This window comes from Anoplopoma fimbria, chromosome 4 (assembly GCF_027596085.1).
Source record: "Anoplopoma fimbria isolate UVic2021 breed Golden Eagle Sablefish chromosome 4, Afim_UVic_2022, whole genome shotgun sequence".
NCBI lineage: Eukaryota > Metazoa > Chordata > Actinopteri > Perciformes > Anoplopomatidae > Anoplopoma > Anoplopoma fimbria.
The window spans coordinates 159,312-173,810 of NC_072452.1; positions in this window are offsets into that span (position 1 = coordinate 159,312).

Genomic DNA, 14,499 nt, shown 5'->3' on the forward strand with positions numbered 1-14,499 from the left:
CCAAAAACATGTTGAGGAGCCAAATTACCTCCGGAGATGCATTGTGACCACATTAGGCACAAGTGTGATTGCAATTGCGTTTTCAATCTAGATATAAATGCTATGTTGGTGGTAGTGATTCCCTGGTCGATCCACAATGTTTGGTTAGCTTATTAGGAAACTCTCTCTGTCAAAAACACACACTCACACACACCGAATGCCAGCCGCGGTGCTCAGTCTTTGTCTCAGTCCTCAGTCATGAAAATTGGGCCACTATAATTTATAAAGTTTGATTAATGCATATTGTTTGTGTGGGTTGGGCAGTGCGGATTGTCTCCAATAATGGTTCAGGTGCGTGCTGGTGTTAAAAAACCCTAGTGAGTGGAAATACAGTACATAATTGCTCACTTGACCCGTTCAGCTGTTGGATCTCAACAGGATCATGATGTGGACACTGGAGATATCAGGTGTAGCTGTTAAATCATGTCTATGTACAATCTGGATAAAAAACACATTTAGAAATAATTTTGAATGTATTTTAACCACCTAAAAGAAAGGCCTATCTAAAGAAATTCAATATCAGAATATGTGTACGCTATAGTCATAATATTATCACCACTTTACCTTGCCATCAGAAAGCAATTTGAGAAGGATACCTCGATTAGGTTGTTTGTGTGTGTTATTGTTGACTTTCTTTCAGGTTGGTGCAAATATGTACTGCTGCTGCACCCGTCCACAGCAATACATTGCTTTGCTCCAGTGCTGGTACTCCTGTCCGTTTCTCCAAACTAGGGGCTTAAGGGCCTCACACAACTCCACTTCAAAACACCTCAACGATAGTTTTAAGTAAGTACTCCACAGAACACCTAACCCTGGGTTCTTAATAAAATTAAAATCACAAATTACAGTCAAAACTAAACATTATCATATCTTTGAAACGTCACATTTGTCATATCAGTATGAGCGGCGGCTGCTGTTCATATTCCATTCCCATAAATGGGGGGTAAAAAAGCCTCTTCTTTGCCAGGAGCCAGGTTGCAAATCTCTCTGTGCAGAGCTAAAAAGTGGCCAGAGATGTTTTCATGTTTTCATTTTCTTTATTTACAGCTTCATGTACTTTTGCTGGGAAACACGTTCTCTGGGAACATAATCACAAAGCAGCACAAACTGATTACTCTAGTGTGACATTTGAGATGGAGAGCTCTCCCGGTTGCAGAATATGTTTGTGCGATTGCACCAAATCAATGAATATGTTTGGAGCAGACAATTTACTTTATATCATAGCAAGCGTGCTTCGTTGGCCTTGGGGTTAATTTGTGCAACACGTGGTGCTGGCTGCTGAGCCATAAAGGGACAATAAATGGAAATGAAGACAGCTATCCTATTGCACCTTTAATATTAACACTGTTCATGTTCCCAAAGGGACTTGGTATCTTGTACATTGGCTGAATATAAAAGATGAGCAAAGGGGAAAGTTCATATAATGGTAATAATAGGGGAATTGTTTAGGTCAAATGCGATAGTAAGGTTGATCAATCTCCTTTAACCCTAATGTCCAATTGGAATGACAGCATTCCATTGAATGTTTAAGTGAGACGTATGCATGTCCCAGTTGGTATCGCTCTCTCTCAGTATATTCTAATCGTTCAGTTGTCTAATTAGCTCTAACCCCTTTGTAACATGTTTTGATGGTGATCCAAGTGACATGAACGCATTGAGTTTGGTGGTGTCCCATTTTCTTTAGGTGGGATTAGAGTTTGGTGCTGCTATTGTATTTGCTGCAGTTATTTAGTTAGTTTAGTTTAGTCGTCATCAGATGACATTAAAGAAATCTCAGGTGTAACAATTTTCTCTCTCTCTTTCTTTAAATATATATACTGTATATATAATTATTAGCTATACCTACGAAAATGAATGTGCTGTAACTTGTAGATACCCCACAAAATCTATTTGTATGTAATCCATGTAGTCGTGAAACAAGGAAGTATAAAGGCCGCGTTAAAGTGGAGGTAAAATGGTCAGCATTGCTTTATTTGTCACACAACTGCTGTACTTAAGTAACGCCACTGACGTAGTTATTTTGACCCAAACCCAAACCACTTTTTGAACAAAGTTCCCCAAATTTAACTAAGCTGTTTCCTGTGAAGATGGAAGTTTGTCTCGAAAGATTGTATGCATGTAAAGAGCGGACCCTATCTTTCCATGTTTTTGTCTCAACAATGTTTGAATTGGTCCAGTATGGAGCAAGAGCCCTGCAGCCTGCTAAACCGGCTGCAGTGTAATCACTCGTGGCAACTGCACACTGTCAATGTACGTCCACTAAAGATGCTTGTTTTTACTGCTCAGACTGTTATAAAAAGCGTCGGATAACATTATAGAAAGTACCCTACAGAAAAATAAATTGTCTTTTTTTACCTTTTGCTTGATCCTGTATGTTTGTGATTGTGCCTATTCCAGTCTCGCTCAGGGAGTCTTTTTCTGAAACCCACGGGCGGTTTAGCCCTCATCCACATGGTTGAAATCATGACAATGAAAATCCTTTAAATAACAATAAGCTATGCTTTTTGTCCTCTAAACTTTGCAACTCTTTCCCAATTTTCCACTAGTGACTTCTGTCAACGCGTCAGTTCTCATGAGATTTCCTCGAGCAAGACCCCACACTGGACCAATTTCAAAAACTGTCCCCATGAGGCACAAAAACATGGAGGAAAAAAGGGTCCGGGTTAAAAAATAAATGTTTCACTTAAAGAATTCTAATAAATCCAATTGCTCCTGGATTTCTCCAGACTGGATTTCTCCAAAGTCTGTGTATATTTAATCCATAATAAATTGAATGTGATTATTCACATGAAATATATATTTTTTTAAATTAAGGGAGTATGCAATGCGTCCACATTTAAAGATAGTAAGAGACGTCGAATGGAAGAAAAATGGATAGAGGCCAAAATCACAGTTTTTGGCCAATGACTAGAAAAATTCCATGCACATTGTAGCAACACAATCTGTAATTAAGACATTTATAAAAAAAAATTACAAATTAGCCAGGACAATGAAGCTCTAGGGTTATTTTTTTTTTATTAAATGCAGTAAGTTCGAAAACAGGGCATGTTTTACAATACTTCCTATCTTTTAAAAGTTAAAATAGTTGCCAAGCTACAGTAAATAGGACACCTCTTGCTTTGACAGAGATTGTAATTCAGCAGTGTAATTCAGTGCACAAAACACAAATAGGCTTTTAACAGTCATTTACACTCCCTACAGCCATATCAGCTCACAGTGGCTTTTGTCAACACTCTGCTGGCACTTTATCTCACTTCTACCTCACAAACATCATTTAGCAATTCACACTAAAAGATTTCTATAGTTTAGGAGGAAATCCAGCCTGAATCGTTGCCACATGGAAGCAATAAGCTGCTTTGAAAAGGGCTTTAAATGCCTCATTCACTTCACTCAGTTCTTAAGGGATGCTTTCAGGTGTGTTATTTCATACCAACTCTGACTATTCTGCACTCTAAAAGAGAAGAAAACTGCACTAAGACGATTATATTTGATATACGGCTGTCCAATCCATCATGACTAAACCTGTTGGAAAATAAAACTGAATGTGTTTGAAAAGCAGAGGTGCTGTCTGAAAAAAACAAAAAACTCTTATTTCCTGAACTTCTGGATAATAAAAATGTCTCATCTTTAGAAAAGGTGCATGTGTACTTTTTAGAGGTTTTCATTTGAACTTCAAAGAGTTGGGGTCAAAAAACTTTGTGTTGTTCCTTACATTATCATAACAAAAAGGGGTGTTGATATGACAGTCGTGTTATTCTTGTAGCTTCTGGGAACACTAAAACTCACTGAGGTGTCAAAATTATGTCATTAGTCATTAGTTATTAGTCAAGTGGTAGATAACAGATTTTGCTCTCACTTTTATGGCAGTGGGTGGTAATGGCATCTATTCAGCGCTACATAACTGTGTATACAGTATGTGTGTGTATGTCTGTGTGTGTGACTGCTAAAAACCCACAGACAATGCTAAATTCATTTTCAGGTCTTCCTTTATTTAAAAACAACTACACAGTCGGCTCACACTCCACTTCCATATGCATGGTGAATACTACAAATAGAATCCATGGATAAAGAGACAGCAGAGTGTGCCTATGTAGCTTTGTTATGCCCTTGCATAATTACAATATCAGCCTTTGAAAAAAGCACACTTTTTTTTTCTCCTCAAACTGCAGTTTGCTTAAGCAAAAAACACATGAGGTTTTCCATTATCCACAGACGTGAGAATTAAAATAACAAAAAAATCCCTGCCTTATCGATATAATATATTTGTAGTATGCTGTTGTGCTCAATAAATGTATTATTGTTGTGTTAATTATCTTTGTTATAATGTGCATTTATCGAATGAACAATAACTGAGCTGAAGCAGCTGCACATTCATACTACAATCACAATGTTTGGGGTATTTTCTGTGTAACATACACAGGTATACAATGTGTATAGTACCGGTTGGTTCTCATTTCTTGGTCGGCAAATACCGACACATAGCAAGTGCTCCTGAGGTCGAACCACATAGTATGAAGAGAGACAAAGTCAGTGTAGGGAGTAGTATGGGTTGGATGGAAGGCATAACATTATTATTCTGCACTATCTGTATTTTGTTCCCTTTAAACCCAGACATTATTACTGTAGCTTTACGGTAATCATAAATTCCTTGATTGAAATATCAATATCAGTCATTTTAACTCCACACAGTGCATGATATTGTGATGATATTTATGAATCTAGATATAACATTTATTTATACATATATATTTATGAATCTAGATATAACAACTGGGATCTTCAAACACTATCCGAAATCTATGAATGAAGTTAGACTGTTGCATTTTATGGTGACTGAATGGAACAAGAATAAAGTTACAAAATAAGTACATTTTCATTTCAATCATGGCTTTACTCTTACATTTGTGCAGCTTTTCACTACACGCGGTACTGCAATGAGCTAGAGCTATTATCTATAAAAGGCAAGAAGGGAGCTTTCACCTCATGACTAGGTGAACTGCAGACCTGACATTAATCAAACTCCCCTACAGTAAGTGACATGGAGAACCATTTTTCATTTCTCTCCCCCTGTTTGAAAAACAGCACTTGAGACCAAAGTTTGTGACCCATGAGTTATTTATTAAAGGCCTGTATCTGACCTTTAACCTAGTTGTTAGAGGTAGACAAATAAATCAGCCAGGACCATAAATCTGCCTGGAAAGATTATTATTTGCAGACATATCACATCAGCCAATATGTTTTTCCTCATAAGTCACAAGAAGCTGTAGAACATAAGATCCTTTGGGTCAGAATGTCGCACTCAGAAGAATAAATATCAGCCCATGTATCATTAGTAGATTTTAAACTTCCACTACCAATATTAACCTATCTTTCAATAGGTTTATCCCAGTGAAAGTGTAAACAGAAGATATGATAAAATAGCAGTTTTATGATGCAGACAATTTTGTCCTCTAAGGACTGAAGAGTCCTACAGCACAACCTTCCTTTAATGAATTAACAAAAAGCCTTTATGCAAAAAGGTCCTCTCTACTGGATGAACTGATCTTTGACCCAATGAAGGGCAATGGGGTTAAGAGCTCATACAGACTAGTAAGGTTACAGTAAAGCATAGCTCATATTGACTTACTTAACAAATGCAGCTTGAACTTTTAACCCCTCAAATCCAATATATAGATTCAAATCTAGGTATGTCTTCAAAGTAACACCCTCCTGTATTTCACTTTAGGCTGTTTTAAAAAGTAATACGCATTGCTCGTGTTTAAGACTTTCTTTAACATTTATTCATGCTGAGACCCAGCTGGCTAGGGGGTGTCACGGTCTGGAGAGCAGGCAACAGGGGGATGGACCAAAACGCAGGCAAAGACGTGAATGTGGCAGAATCAATGCAATGATTTAATAAAAAAATGCTCACAAGCTGGAGTCCAACCTAACAGGCAGGAAACCGCAGGCAAGGACAAAGGCCCACTGGTACTCAACAAAACCAAGGAAGAGCAAAGAAACAGGGCTGTTATAAATAGGAAATGAATAATGAGGAAGTGGTAACAGGTGAGCAGGAGCACAGAGTCGATGAGAGACAGGTGAAACTAATGAGGGGCGGGGCAAACAATCACAGGGGCGGGAATATAAAGAAAAGCATTAAGTAAAAAAAAGAAAGAAGATGCAACGAAGTCAAGTCCCAAAATAAAACGTCATGAGAACATGAGTCAGACAATCTGGCCAGCTATTTATCACCCATGTTCTTGATTGCTTCTCCTGGATTGGAGGGCTGAACTGGGCGTTGCATCATCTCGAAACATCCAAGCAGGAAGTGGGATGGGTAGTACCAGGCTGGAACCAATCAAGGACAGGCAATGTTATATAAGCGACAGGGTGCCAGTGGAGGCCATAACAAACTGTCTAAGATCATCTTAATCGTCCAATGGAGTCACATTTTAAATTGTATTTTGCTTTTAAAATAATCCAGGGGATTAGTTCAATCAGCATGGTGGGACAATAAATGCCTTTTTTCTTTTTTTTGCATGTCAGAATCAGACAGAACATAAACGAGTCAACGTGCTTTCTTAATTTCTTTTTCCTTCCCTGAGCGCAGATGTGAGGAGCTGCTGACGCGAATTGACAGTTAAAAGCACCGGCAACTACAGTTCCATCCACAGCAGGTGCTGCAGCCCACACACACACACACACACTCACACATACGCTCAGTATTAGAAGCATAGTAATACAAAAGTTACTTCAGTTTAAACTAAAGCTGATGCAGACACAGTCGGCTATACTCTCGCACATCACATGGAGTCAGCAGACATCTGCTGAATGGCAGCTGGGAAGGGTGTGTGGGAGAGAGACAGAGAGAGAGAGAGAGAGAGGGAGAGCGTTGGAAATAATCACCAACCACGGCCACAAACATACTGAGATCATAAGCACACAGTCTCGGCGTTTGATGTGAAATAAATGAATTAAACAAATAATTTGGGGATGGCGATTTCTGCTGTTAACCATTTAAAGCTATAGGGGAACAATTTTTTCATTTGTTTATTCATTTTTGAATATACGACCTAGGTTTTATTTTTGTACTCATCATTCCCAGTTATAACATTCACCCCACCAAGAGCTGTCGTTATCATCCACCTATAGTCCAAAAAGAAATAGCCTTATTTTACAAGCACTCATTTTGTAGGTTAAAGCTTAAGTGAGCACATATTTGATAATAATCCGTCATTACATAGAATATTTGTGGCTGCAAAACTACAGTTATAACATTTTTATGGAAGACCATAGGGGACTTTATTAAAATGATCATGCAAACTTGAAAATTAAAATTTGTTTCCACAGTAGCAATAATAATGTAATTTAAGTAAAATTTTGATTAAAAAATGCAATGGTCCAATTTGTATTTATATTTTTACATGCTAATATCAGTATCATTTGGACAAGATGTTAGCCAATTGATTTTCAAAGTCGTACCCCTCTGCACAGTGGACAATATTCAAATGTTTATTCAAATTTGAAAATGCAATATAAAATACAACAATGTAACCAATTTTCCAGTCAAGCAAGCAATATTTAAGTCAAAAATGATAATGCAATTTTCTAACAATTTGAAAATGATAATCCAAATGGCTTGTGACATTTCATCTTCAAAGACTTAAACTGCTGTACAGTGAACACTATTCAAATGCAGTAAGCCAAACAGAGCCCCCATATTGCATTTACATATCACCTCTTGTCCCATCCTTTGGTGCAAAAAAGAAAAAGAAAATGCAATATGTCAGTCCTCTCATTATTGTGACACTGCAGCATGAATATGATGATGTCAAAATTGATAGGAATAATGGCCAAAACGTTACAAATAAGACCAATAACGCCATATAACACCACATAGGCATCACTTAAGTAGGTGATCACTACACAAAATGGTATATCTAAAGACTTAATTTCATTTGAGACCTTGAAGTCGATTGAATGGTATGAGATGATGTTTCTCCTGAATTAATACGTATTAAGTTGAAGCCCTAAAGTCAGTGGAGACAATCCCAAGGCTCAGCAAGGTCATGGACATACTGTGGATATGATTTGTAGCAGGCTTCAATAACCATTTCAGTTTTCATGGCTCTATCTTGAAAGCATGCATTATCTTGGTAGATTGACCCCTGGAATACACACACAATGACACATTAACTGACACAGTGAATATAATACATTTCAGAAATGTGTGGAAGTTTTTTTCTTCTTCAGGGATTAACCTTGATGACGTCTTTCTATAGAAAATTGTCTTTACTGACCTCCAGAACTTGCAACTTAAAGTGACAGCACCGTCATCATACTATTATGAAATTCAAGATTTCCCTTTAGAAACTCCACCATAATGAGGAAAAGCAAGATTTTACATTAAGTATAAGTGCAACACAGTGATGAGAATCTACTGCCAGGTGGAAGAGAGTGTGGCAATGATCGTGTGTGTGTGTGTGTGTGTGTGTGTGTGTGTGTGTGTGTGTGTGTGTGTGTGTGTGTGTGTGTGTGTGTGTGTGTGTGTGTGTGTGTGTGTGTGTGGGTCAGGGGGACAGATGCTAGCGTAGCGGGGGCACCGTCCCCTGACAGGTGACAACTCTAACTGCTTTGAAAGCCTTATGGCCAACAGACTGGGGTCACATTGTTTGTTAAATGCTATGAGGTTCTCCAGGGGCAATAGCTCGAACCTGCCGGAAAAAAGCACATGGTGGACTGACCAATGTTCGAAAAACAGTTGGGGTGGGTGCAGTTTTTAACCCTCCAAACAGCGCAGGTTTAGAAAAGAAAATCAAGGTCACATTTGGAGTTAAACAGGGTCAAATGTTTAAAACGCAATTGAAATCATAAAATATCCATTTAAAAATGAAATTGATCTAGTTTGACATAAATGTCTCAGTCACATGAGATGAAGCAATAACCTTTAAAAAAAATGCCCAAACCCAACTTCCCATAAAAAAGGTCTGTAGCAATGCTCATCCCTCCCCAGCTCCACCCTCTAGTCCACATTCTGGCTATTCTGGCCCAGAAAAAAAAACCAAGATTGTGATGGCACAAAAACCAAGATGATGATGGCAAAATGAGGTTACAAAACGGGAGTCCACAAACCAGTGGGGGATTTCATGGTGACTACGTCCACTGCTTTTAGACGGTCTATGGTACAGATGGTAGCTGTTGCTAGCTTGCAATGTATGCACATATATGTGTGTGTGTGTGGAGCGTGGCATTATGTTATGTAACAGCCAAGACTCTTGTTCTGATCTAAAACCTTCACGACAACTGCAGTTGTTTCTCTTAGTTTTCTGGAGTGTCCTGTCTTATTTGTATCTTGTACAATTGCTGGAACAAGTGCATCTTTTATCACTGAAGTTGAAACATTATGAACTCGCTCCTACCAGGGCAAATTCTAATTGTGTCCACAGACTTAGCATTAACATTACATGTTGTTAAGCTGCCTCTTAAATTTCCTTTGCAAACGGTTGGAATTTAATGTGATTACATCGGAAATATACAAATAATCTAGTCTAGACCAACACCCTATTTTATTTTTTTTCGGAACAGATTTTTGTTTAGAAAAGTATGAATCATGCTGTGAAGCTGTCCTGACCTTGCTTATATACAACTCAGTTATTATTTTGATGCGGCTGTGGTGTAGTGGAGAGCAAGGTAGTTCTCCAATCAGAGGGTCGGTGGTTCGATACCCGGCTTTGGCAGTCGATGTGTCCTTGGGCAAGACACTTAACCCCAAGTTGCTCCTGAAGGCCATCGGTGTGGACTGGATGATGAATGTTAGTTAGAGTCTGATGGTGGCACCTTGATGGTAGCCTGTCATCAGTGTGTGAATGGGTGAATGATATGTAACATACTACTGACTGTAAGTCGCTTTGGATAAAAGCGTCTGCTAAATGACTGTAATGTAATGTAATGATAGCTCTGACTGTAATGTCTGCCAGTTATGATTGCATTTTAATCACTGACTTCATTGAAAACAGGTGCCATCAGAAAGGAATTATCCTTGTTTGGAACTGAAAGTTAAAGTAAACATCTCAACTACTGCTAACTCTCCATCCTTTAAAAATACATCCCATTAATGTGATATAGCCTATCTAACACAACTAGGGTCATCCCTCTCTTCAACACATATGCACATGCAGTGAGTGAGTTGATTTGCAGATGTCTGTGTCAGAGTTTCATTACCGAAGGAATTTAAAGAGGCAACTGCTGAGCCAGCCCCAGCCTGAGGAAAAAGGGATGATAGATAGAAGAAAAGCATGGATGGGCAAGAACTTTGAGAGAGAAGCAACTGGAATAAAGCAGGAATAGGCCCTAAAAAACAAAGAGGTGTTGAAGGCATGGAGATGGAGCTTCAGGAATGGAAAATGTAATAGAATTTCCGGATTGACACGGAGCTGGAGAAGGCTACATTTTTCTGGGTTTCATTTGGTCCACTGTCATAAAACTTGTGCAGTCCAGAGAGCTGGCAAATGGGAAAAGCAAAGACTAGCGGCGACGTATCGTCATGTGAGGCATGTATTGACCCTTTTACTTGTAGAACAGGCGTTGTGTATTGATGGTACGGCTTAGGCTTCTCGTTAGCTCAAGTCATTTATTATGGTTAGCAATTAATGTATTGACGCTAAGGTCAGCGAGTGGTGCCCTGAGGATATGTAGAAATTTAAGTTCACATGTGAATGTTCTGGCTACCTATATAGCATCTACCCATTGTGAAGCTGGATTAAAAATGACCTCATGGATTGTTAGTGCTTTATATTTAACTTTAAAGCAGCCTTGGGCAGGGTCCCAACAATAATGCTTTTATTTGCAGGGGGGGTAGGTCAAGGGTGTGGTTAAATCTTAAGGAATAAATGTTTGATAAAATAGCCTCTAGAGTCTATGTCAACCTTCCCACTGTCTGCATAATAAAGAGAAGGCACAGGAAGTGAGCAGAGTGGAAATTATGAAAAATATGAAAGAGACTCATTCAAGACCACCAAAAAAGTAAATAAAAAAGACAGTTTTCCAGTTATGGACTGGAGAAATTAGCTTGTCATTGGTTGATGGAGATACTTGCTGAGATTAGCCGTAATATCATGTGTTGGCTGGAACCAGAACTTGCTCACATTTGGCTCTCAAAGGCTGGGATAAAAAAAAAAAGTGACAAAGAAAAATGAAAAGAAATCGAAGTTTCCGTAATGGATTGCCATACTACCATGTTCGTACAGACAAAAAAAAAGTAATCAAGAAGTGCAGATTCCTCATTTATTTCAATGAGACAACAGTGGTGGCACAGTTGCAATGCAGAAGAATTCAGCAAAGGAAGCTCACAGGTTTTCTGGTAAAAATATGGACGGCAAGTGGGCAAGCTAACTTTGCCAATTCACAACCAATGCACAGGAGCAAATCACTAACATTACTTGGTGTTCAGAATGAAGAGCCGAACATAATCCTACAAAGCAGCCAATTTTGCATTTTAACAGGAATTTTCTCTTATATTTTCCTTTAGAATATGTTTTGTTGAGATTCTTTACTCACGTCTCCGCGTGATTGAGTTCCATAACTTGACAAAATAAAATGTTTCCACTAATACAATTGGTGCAATCATAACTACCACCTCCAATCCAAGGAGGACAATGTATTTGGAGCAATTTAGTTTAACATTGGCTGCAAAACCTGGCAGGATATCATGGTAGTATCATGCAGTAATAGTATCATAGCAACAAAGGTCTCTACGGCGCCAACCTCTAGCTAGATTTTGTTCAGGTCTTTTCTTTTGTTTTTAAACCCATGCTGGCATTTCTCTACTTTGCACAGTAAAGAGTTAGTGACTGAGAGCTGATAGTCACGATTCTGCTCGTCACGATTCGCCTAGCAACAACAGCCCAAAACCTAAGAGAGGCACTCTGCTTTGTAGGCTTCAGCAACAAAAGCCATGCAGAGCCTTTTGCATTGTTCAGCTTTCAGAACACACTGACAGTGTGATCGGGCCCAGCTCGACTTTCTCCCTCTCTGCCTGCCTCGCCATCTTTCATCAGTCATCCTCATCTCTCTGTCCCCGCTGAAGAGCCATTCACCAGATGTTTGTTGACTGTGCAATACAAAGAATGGCTTCACAAGGTCACTATATCAGATAATGTTGACAGTCAAGTCTTTTTCACACGGTTTTATGATTGCGAGAGTGCTCAGGTTGTGTTGCTGCCACTGCTGCGTGGTCCCATTTTCTCAATCGTGTCATTTCCCAACTGCTATATTTGATTTGGGTTAGTTTCCAAAAGCTGCATGTAAATCTTAACCCACACTGACTGCACTTCCACTAATACAATTGGTTGGAAAACCTAGTCTGTTCCACTCCGGTGACCTGCACCATTGAACCTCCTTAATATATTACCATATTTATTCTATTTGTTTTCCAGCCTTTTAGTGCACATCTCAAGAGGCCACTTACTTCAGATCGTACCCTTTGACAGCATGCATCATTGCTTTTTTGCCATTTAGTTTTCAAATTTATTAATTAGGATAAAAGCTGTTCGAATGTACCATCTCGTTTTTCAAGATGGTACATCCCAACATTTATCATAATCACTACATAAAAACAGAGGAGTGAAAGAATATATATATATATATATATATATATATATATATATATATATATATATATATAAAAACATTGAAATACAATTATCAATACAGCAACCACAAACCACATCTATCAATTAAAGGACAAATTTGCACAGTCTGTTACATACTGTGTTTAGTGGAACAGGGTCTGATTTAAATGCGTCTTGATAGACAAAATCACATTAGTCAAGAATCGGAAGTATGAGTTGAGAGGCAAGTTTCTTACAAGCACTGCGTTTCAATTATATTTTATGCAGTTCCTGAACCTGATATATTTTCTGAGGGAAGTTTTGGCATTTTTTTTCTTACCCAGACACACTTTCACTTCATCCATTACCTCGCTGTGCGACTGGCACATTCATCCTGCTTTTTTTCAGTGAGTCTCAATGACAATAGAGACAATAGAGTGAAACTTGTAATAAAGTTTGGTAGCGTTAGCTTAGTTATTAGATCCTCCCTAAGCAGCAAAGAGATGTACATTTCCCTACTTGACGTAATTTAAATGTCACATTATGATTAAAGGTGGATACAGTTGCTGTACATACATACATACATGCTCCTTCTCCTGAATTGTAAAAACTTTGCTGATTCTTAAACATTTCTTGTTCCACCACATTCAAGTCAGCATTTCAATTTTCCCAATCCTTTGTTTGTGACCAAATGCCTAAACTCCTAAAGCTACTAGGAGGTACTTTGATTTTGGTTGGACTTTTTGCAGTCTGAGCCATGCCGCTGGAGCAGAATAATGATTGGAAAAGCAAAGACTAGCGGCGACGTATCGTCATGTGAGGCATGTATTGACCCTTTTACTTGTAGAACAGGCGTTGTGTATTGATGGTACGGCTTAGGCTTCTCGTTAGCTCAAGTCATTTATTATGGTTAGCAATTAATGTATTGACGCTAAGGTCAGCGAGTGGTGCCCTGAGGTGACGTAGAGATTTTAATTCACATGTGAATGTTCTGGCTACCTATATAGTATCTACCAATTGTGAAGCTGGATTAAAAATGACCTCATGGATTGTTAGTGCTTTATATTTAACTTTAAAGCAGCCTTGGGCAGGGTCCCAACAATAATGCTTTTATTTGCAGGGGGGGTAGGTCAAGGGTGTGGTTAAATCTTAAGGAATAAATGTTTGATAAAATAGCCTCTAGAGTCTATTCCATCCTTACCACCGTCTGCATAATAAAAATAATACATCTGTCTGGAGTGAAGCCACAGGAAGTGGGCAGAGTGGATGGATGTAAGTGCAAAAAGGATAAGCGAGGTAGAAATTAAATCAGCTGGTTAATGGCAGTAAAATATGAGAGAGACTGATTCAAGACCACTGGGATGAACTGAGTAGTGGGTGGTCAGGCATTTAAAACGCTACACAAATCAGAGTTTCTACACCTCAATGTTTTGTCTCTGTCCAATTTGTTTCTTTCTTTTTTCCGTGCCTTTCAATTTTTTCATAAAACAATACCTAAAAATACCATAAAAAAATTAAAGCCAGAGCACAAGGTATCTTTCAAGATGCCTCTCATTTTACTGCAGCAGGGTCTGACAGTCTGGTCGCAGTTAAGTTAAAACAATTTTTATCGTATACCCAATTGTGTTGGTGTTGACCGTATATTACCATGCCATGGAATAAGATTGGTAAAACAAGCATTTTCCCATTCTATATATGTTTATTAAGTATGTTAACATGGAATGTGATCAAATTTAAATATCAGACTTAATTTACTTTACTGTTATAAAAGGTCACCACTCTTCCCATAGAGGAGTTAAATACATCATCACAATACCAGAATAATTAACTACTGTTTTTCGATCTCTCGTTGCAGTCTGCCAATACTGCTGCA